This window comes from Staurois parvus, unplaced genomic scaffold, assembly GCF_062004578.1.
Source record: "Staurois parvus isolate SC_StPar_1 unplaced genomic scaffold, SC_StPar_1.0 ptg001644l, whole genome shotgun sequence".
NCBI lineage: Eukaryota > Metazoa > Chordata > Amphibia > Anura > Ranidae > Staurois > Staurois parvus.
Window position 1 is genome coordinate 17839 of NW_028319440.1, and position 7988 is coordinate 25826.

Below are 7988 nucleotides of genomic sequence, written 5' to 3' on the forward strand. Positions count from 1 at the left end.
GTGACACTGGCTTTAGTTTTACACAAACAAAATCCTATACAAAACCTTTCGCCGCTCACCTTCATACCGGTCCGTTGGTGACACCTCTCATACATGTATATATCTGCATTTTTGTTTAACCTCCCTAGCGGTCTGATTATGTCCATATTTCTGTGCTCAAAGCGGCACTTTTTTTTGCATTGAAATATGTCCTTTTTTATTGTAGGCCTGTAATTCTTAGGAATAACTCGCTGAAATCTGTCTGAACAAGAGTCTAGTAAACATCCCGGGTATGATAAAATTTGAAACACGAAATCATAAATTATAATTTAATAAATAATCATAAAAAAAAATAATATAATAATAATAAATGTAATTCAATAATATAATCAAACCAAAAACACTGAAATGTGAAATATAGCGCCAAGTTCGCACATCGCTGAGCTCAGTCGCAGAATCGTTTTCAGTGTCTGATGAGGAATTTCCCCCACCAATCATTATCACTCAATTCTGCAAGTGGTTCTGATTTACTATCGCTGTTCTCTAGCCGGTCTAAAACCGCGTCTGACCTAAAGGGACGCTTTTTGGACGCCATGGACGTTTCTCAGTTGCCAGGCAGAAAGAACAGTAAAAATGCAGGCAGGGCGCCGGACAAAGCACTCGGGACACAATGTATGTGAAATGGTTTGATACAGGAATGTTATACTATGTGATTTTAGGGAATTTGGTGAATATCATTTTTTACAACTTTCAAATTTCCCGCTAGTTCCATCCCCCGTACGTCCCGACGTCGCAGGGAACGGAACCCGGAAGACAGATGCCGGCATCGGCCAGAGGAGATTACAGGGGACACTGCAGGAGGGACATCGCGGGAGCGAAGGACAAGGTAAGTTCAGAAGAGATCCCGGAGCAACGCTGCAGTGTATTCCCGAGTGTAGCTCGGGGGGGGGGTTACCGCTTGTGGTGCTGAAACTTTACCCCGAGCTACACTCAGGAATACCGCCAGGGGGGGTAAAAAAAATTACTTAGAACCCCCTAAACACTCTATATTTTTGAAAGCAGAGGCCCTGGAGAATAAAATGGTAGGTGTTAGTGGTGCACTGAAATGAAAATTCTGCTGTTGAAACTGAAAATTCAGGATGCAAAATCCAAACCGTTTTTAAAATTCAAAGCGGAGTTCCACCTGGGAAAAAAAAAAAAAGTCAGCAGCTACAATAAATATATATAAAATACAGACACCTGTCTCCAGTCCAGCGGTGTCCTCACCACCACTGATTTCACTGGCCGTCCTGTATTCTAGGTGGCGGCATCTTCAGTGTGGGCACCCGGCTGTGACAGCTTGCGGCTTCACAGCCGGGTACCCACTGCGCATGCGCGAATGGTCCTGTATTCTTCTGGGACCTGTCACATGTCCCAAAAGACTACGGGTGGGGGGGGGGGGGGGGACACACGACTTCCGCTTCTGATCGCCTAGGCAATTGCAGCGGAAGTGGGAGCGGGTACCCGTCAAATTTGGGTACCTGCTCCCCAAAAGGCGCCGATCCTTAATGCGGAGTGGGGGACAAAGGCTTAAGGCGGAACTTTCCCTTTTTGGTGGAGCTCCGCTTTAACCCCTCGCCTACCAGGCACTTATACCCCCTTCCTTACCAGGCCAATTTTCAGCTTTCAGCGCTGCCGCACTTTGATTGACAATTGCGCGGTCATGCAACATTGTACCCATATGAAATTTTGATCATTTTTTTCTCACAAATAGAGCTTTCTTTTGGTGGTATTTAATCGCCACTTGCCACTTTACTTTTTGCGCTATAAATAAAAAAAGTGCAAAAAATTTGGAAAAAAAAAAAAATTTTTCTTTGTTTCTATTATAAAATTTTTCAAACAGGTATTTTTTCTCCTTCACTGATGTGCGTTGATGAGGCAGCACTGATGGGCACTGATAGGCAGCACTAAAGGGCACTGATAGGCAGTACTAATGAGGTGGCACGGATAGGCGGCACTAATATGCAGCATTGATAGGCGGCACTGATAGGTGACACTGATGAGTACTGATAGACGGCACTGACTGGCATCACTGCTGGGCACTGACTGGTGGCACTGACTGGCAGCACTGCTGGGCTGCACTGGTGGGCGGGCACAGGTGGGTGGCACTTCTGGGCACAGGTAGGTGGCACTTCTGGGCACAGGTGTGTGACACTGCAGAGTGGCACAGGTGGGTGCACTGCTGGGCACAGGTGGGTGGAGCTAGTGGGCGCACTGCTGGGCACAGGTGGGTGATCTGCTGGGCACAGGTGGGTGGAGCTAGTGGGCGCACTGCTGGGCACAGGTGGGCGGAACTTGCGGGTGGCACTGCTGGGCACCGATCATCAGGGCACTGATCATCAGTGTCCTGATGATCGGTGCCGATCCCCACTGTGACAACTGCCGGTTCTCGGCAGTACTTTCCTCACGATCTGACAGCGTGAGGAAAGTGCAGCCGAGAACCGGCACTTGCATTTCCCTGTGATCAGCGTGGCCGTAGGACACAGCGATCACGGAGATCGCCGGGTGCGCGCCCCCTGGGGCGCGCAGGAGAACGCGTTCTGGGGGGACGTCATATGACGTCCACCCAGAACTGGCCGGCCGCAGTGAAGCCGTCATTCGGCTATCTGCGGTCGGCAACTAGTTAATCAATGTGGCTGGCATTTTTGCATTGGGGTCACTAGGGGACATTTTTGCATTGAAGTTATTGAGGACGCAATTGTGCATGAAAGTCTATGGAACGTGATTTTGCATTGAAGTTAATGGAGGGCGCTTTTGCATGAAAGTCTATGAGACGTGATTTTGCATTGACGTCACTAGAGGGCATTTTTACACTAAAGTCAGTTGGGATGCAACTTTGCATGAAAGTTTATGAGATGCGATTTTGCAGTGAAGGCACTAGGGGGCGTTTTTTTGTGTGAAAGTCTGAGACGCAATTTTGCATTGATGTGACTAGGAGGCATTTTTGCATTGAAGTCAACAAGGATGCAACTGTGCATGAAAGTCTATGAGACGCGATTTTGCATTGACGTCACTAAGGGGCGTTTTTTGCATGAAAGTCTATGAGACACGAATTTGCATTGACGTCACTAGGGGGTGGTTTTTGCATTGAAGTCACTAAGGGGCGTTTTTTGCATGCATGTCTGAGACGTGTTTTTGCATTTAAGTCACTAAGGGGCTTTTTTTGCATGAAAGTCTATGAGACACGATTTTGCATTGCAGTCACAAGGGGGAAGTTTATGCATTAAAGTCAATTGGGACACAACTTTGCATCAAAGTCTATGAGATGCCATTTTGCACTGAAGGCACTGGGGGGGTTGCATGAAAGTCTATGAGACACCACTTTGCATGTATCGGCGGTCATTATCGGCACCTTTTTTGCTATTGGCATAATAACCCGATAACACTATTTTTGATCCGTATATTTTGGGTGCCGATATATTGGTGCGGCCCTAGTAGGTGTTACTTTAGATTTTTTTTTTTTTTTTTACTTTTTTTGTACGCTCTCTTTACATTTCCTTATCATTTTTATTGCTATCACAAGGAATGAACAATATCCCTTGTGATCACATGGGTAGTGACAGGTTCTCTGTACTGAGGTATCTGGGGTCTGTTAGGGAGAGCAAAAATGCAAATGGAGGAAGTATCTTCAAAATACAAATCTTTGCAGAACTGAAAGATGAACTCCAAACCGCTATACACAGATGACCTGCTAAAGGAGATGCAATGGTGTCCCTCCCCTCCTGAGATGTATACAGCCCTGCTATAAAGCACAATCCTGCCTGACATGGCAGACCTGGTTTTTCTCTGCCGCAGCTGCTAACCACAGTCTTCTCTCTCCCCCCAGCCTGTGATTGGACAATTAAAAGAGAAGCAGCAGATTGATTAAAGAATCACTTCATCGCACTGCTTTCTCCTCCTATCAGCATGCCCCTTACGTTGTAGCACACCTTACTGGCTCCTTGTGCTGCTTCTCCCTCCCCTTCTCTAAACTCTGCTGTACAGGGACTGCAAGTGACCTATATTTTCTAATGGTGACCCTGTATATATACACATTCTATTGCCAAACGTATTGGCCCCGCCCTCCAAATCATGTGATTCAGGTGTTCCAATCCCCGCCCAATTATGTGATTCAGGTGTTCCAATCTCCTCCCAATCATGTGATTCATGTGTTCCAATCCCCTCCATGGACACAGGTGTATACAATCAAGCCCCTAGGCATGCAGACGGCTTCTACAAACATTGGTGAAAGAATGGGTCGCTCTCAGGAGCTCAGTGACACCAAGCGTGGTCCCATGATAGGTGGTCACCTGTGCAATAAGTCCATCCGGGACATTTCCTGGCTACTAAATATTCCACGCTCAACTGTTAGTGGGATTATAACAAAGTGGAAGCAACTGGGAACAACAGCCACTCAGCCACCAAGTGGTAGGCCACGTCACACGACAGAGCGGGGTCAGCGCATGCTGAAGCGCACAGTGCGCAGAAGTCGCCAACTGTCTACAGAGTCAATAGCTAAAGACCTCCAAACTTGGTGTGGCCTTCAGATGAGCCCAACAACAGTGCGTAGAGAGCTTCATGGAATGGGTTTCCATGGCCGAGCGCTGCATCCAAGCCTTACATCACCAAGTGCAATGCAAAGTATCGGATGCTGTGGTGTAAAGCACGCCGCCACTGGACTCTAGAGCTGTGGAACACTTGCCTTCCCCCCATGCTGCCTCTCTTTCTTTCATCTGTCTTCATCATGGTGTCATTGCTCCGCCCTGCTATTTTGAAATTCCTTTCCAGGGTCTGATCGCACTATCGTTTGATTTGTGCATGTGCGACACACTTATTTCAAACGTGCTGTACAATGTTGCATTTATCTGTTTAAAAAAAAAAAGCCTTCCTCAGGATCTCATGGGGTTTTTTTTTTTCTGCTAAACAAATGAATGTAATGTCTTATGACATCATGCTCTCCATCTCATGCACGAGTACAGTGGGGATTGAAAGTTTGGGCACCCCAGCTAAAAATTTGTATTAATGTGCATAAAGGAGCCAAGGAAAGATGGAAAAATCTCCAAAAGGCATCAAATTACAGATTAGACATTCTTATAATATGTCAACAAAAGTTAGATTTTATTTCCATCATTTACACTTTCAAAATAACAGAAAACAAAAAAATGGCGTCTGCAAAAGTTTGGGCTCCCTGCAGAGTTAATATCTTGTACTGCCCCCTTTGGCAATTATCACAGCTTGTAAATGCTTTTTGTAGCCAGCCAAGAGTCTTTCAATTCTTGTTTGAGGTATCTTTGCCCATTCTTCCTTACAAAAGTCTTCCAGTTCTTTGAGATTTCTGGGCTGTCTGTCACGCACTGCTCTTTTAAGGTCTATCCATAGATTTTCAATGATGTTGAGGTCAGGAGATTGTGAAGGCCATGGCAAAACCTTCAGTTTACGCCTCTTAATGTAATCCCCCGTGGATTTCGAGGTGTGTTTAGGATCATTATCCATTTGTAGAAGCCATCCTCTCTTTAACTTCAGCTTTTTCACAGATGGCATCAAGTTACCATCCAAAATTTGCTGAAATTTTATTGAATCCATTTTTCCTTCTACTCGTGAGATGTTCCCTGTGCCACTGGCTGCAACACAACCCCAAAGCATGATTGATCCAACCCCATGCTTAACAGTTGGACAGAGGTTCTTTTCATTAAATTCTGTGCCCCTTCTTCTCCAAACGTACCTTTGCTCATTCCGGCCAAAAAGTTCAATTTTAACCTCATCGGTCCACAGAACTTGTTTCCAAAATGCATGAGGCTTGTCTATATGTTCATTTGCAAAGTTCAAACGATGATTTTTATGGTGAGGACGTAGAAGAGGTTTTCTTCTGATGACTCTTCCATGAAGACCATATTTGTACAAGTATCTCTTTATAGTGGAATAGTGACCACAACTCCAGTGTCTGCCAGATCTTTCTGGAGGGATCGTGCAGTCAAACGTGGGTTTTGTTTGTTTTTCTCACAATCCTGCGAGCTGTTCTGTCTGATATTTTTCTTGGTCTTCCAGATCTTGCTTTAACTTCCACTGTTCCTGATGACTGCCATTTCTTAATTACATTCCGAACAGAGAATATTGACATCTGAAAACGCTTTGCTATCTTCTTATAGCCTTCTCCAGCTTTGTGAGCGTCAACTATTTTCAGTTTCAGTTTTCTAGACAACTGCTTAGAAGAACCCATGGTGCTGATAGTTGGGGCAAGGTCAGATGAGTCTGGGCATTTAAAACCTTTGAGATTGACATCACCTGGTCTTCCCAGACGATGACTGAGAACAATCCATGACACTGGCAGGTCTCAGCTTTGCAAAGGGGGCAGTGCATGCTATAAATTCTGCAGGGTGCCCAAACCTTTGCAGACGCCATTTTTTTGTTTTCTGTTATTTTGAAAGTGTAAATGATGGAAATAAAATCTAACTTTTGTTGACATATTATAAGAATGTCTAATCTGTAATTTGATGCCTTTTGGAGATTTTTCCATCTTTCCTTGGCTTCTTTATGCACATTAATACAAATTTTTAGCTGGGGTGCCCAAACTTTCGATCCCCACTGTACATGTACAACAGTAATGCAAGATCTCATGAAATCTTGCAGAGAAGGTACAAGATCTCCCTGGAGGCACTGATGACATAGTGGTAGGCTATGTCACATTACAGAGCGGGGCCAGCGCATTGCATAGTCCTCCTGGGGGCCCATTTAGAAATATATATCTATAGTGGAGTTATTTCTGCCTTTCATATTTATCTGGAGCTCAACGCAAAATAAATTTTTACCCCAAGGACCATACCAAGTACAAGTGGATGGAAATCATGTATGGTGGAAGATCCTGGCATCCGTATTCGGGTAGGAGCAGGTAATGTGTGCGATGCCTGACCATCAGAGGATGACATGAAAAGTGGATATTAATAAGGATGGTTTTCTAGCAATCGATCTCCGCAGATATGATCAGCTATGATGAGTGTAATATGGGAATATGATTCCCTGCCTTGTGATACACCCCATCCCCCATCAGTTTACCATGATATTTTTATTTTCCGTCCAATGGACCACCAAAAACAATATGGCACCTCCTTATATTTCTGAGGCCAGTTATGTCTTGAAATGCCTGAAAATAAGTTTCCTGCGCTGGCGGCCCATGTGGAGTACCAGGGGGATGCTTGTGACCATTAGATGTAGAAGCCCGAGAGCCAAAATAGTGTCACTGCCACTCCCGCAACTTCCATCTATAGCAGGGGTCTCCAAACCCTTCCATCTATAGCAGGGGTCTCCAAACCCTTCCATCTATAGCAGGGGTCTCCAAACCCTTCCATCTATAGCAGGGGTCTCCAAACCCTTCCATCTATAGCAGGGGTCTCCAAACCCTTCCATCTATAGCAGGGGTCTCCAAACCCTTCCATCTATAGCAGGGGTCTCCAAACCCTTCCATCTATAGCAGGGGTCTCCAAACCCTTCCATCTATAGCAGGGGTCTCCAAACCTTTCAGTGCAAGGGCCACATCCTAGATTTTGCAAATATGCACAGGCTTAAAAACAACAGGTTTATCAAATCATTAAAATTTAATAATTTCATTTTCAAAATCATTTCAGTAAAGCAAAGCAAAGAAATCCCAAATAAACTGGAGCCCATCAGAGACTCCATCAAAGTCCGCCCTTACATCAGATTCCCCATCACAGTCATCCCTTACATCAGGTTCCCCATCAGAGTCCCCCTATATACCAGGGTCCCCATCAGAGTCTTCCCTTACATCAGGATCCCTATCGGAGTTCCCCCTTATATCAGGGTCCCCATCAGAGCCCTCCCTTACATGAGAGTCTACACATCAGAGACATATCTTACATCAGGATCCCTATCAGAGTCCCCTCTTATATTGGGTTCCCCATCCGAGTCATACAATGCATCATGGTCTCCATCAGAGACCTCCCTTACATCAGAGTCCCCATCAGAGCCCTTCTTTACAT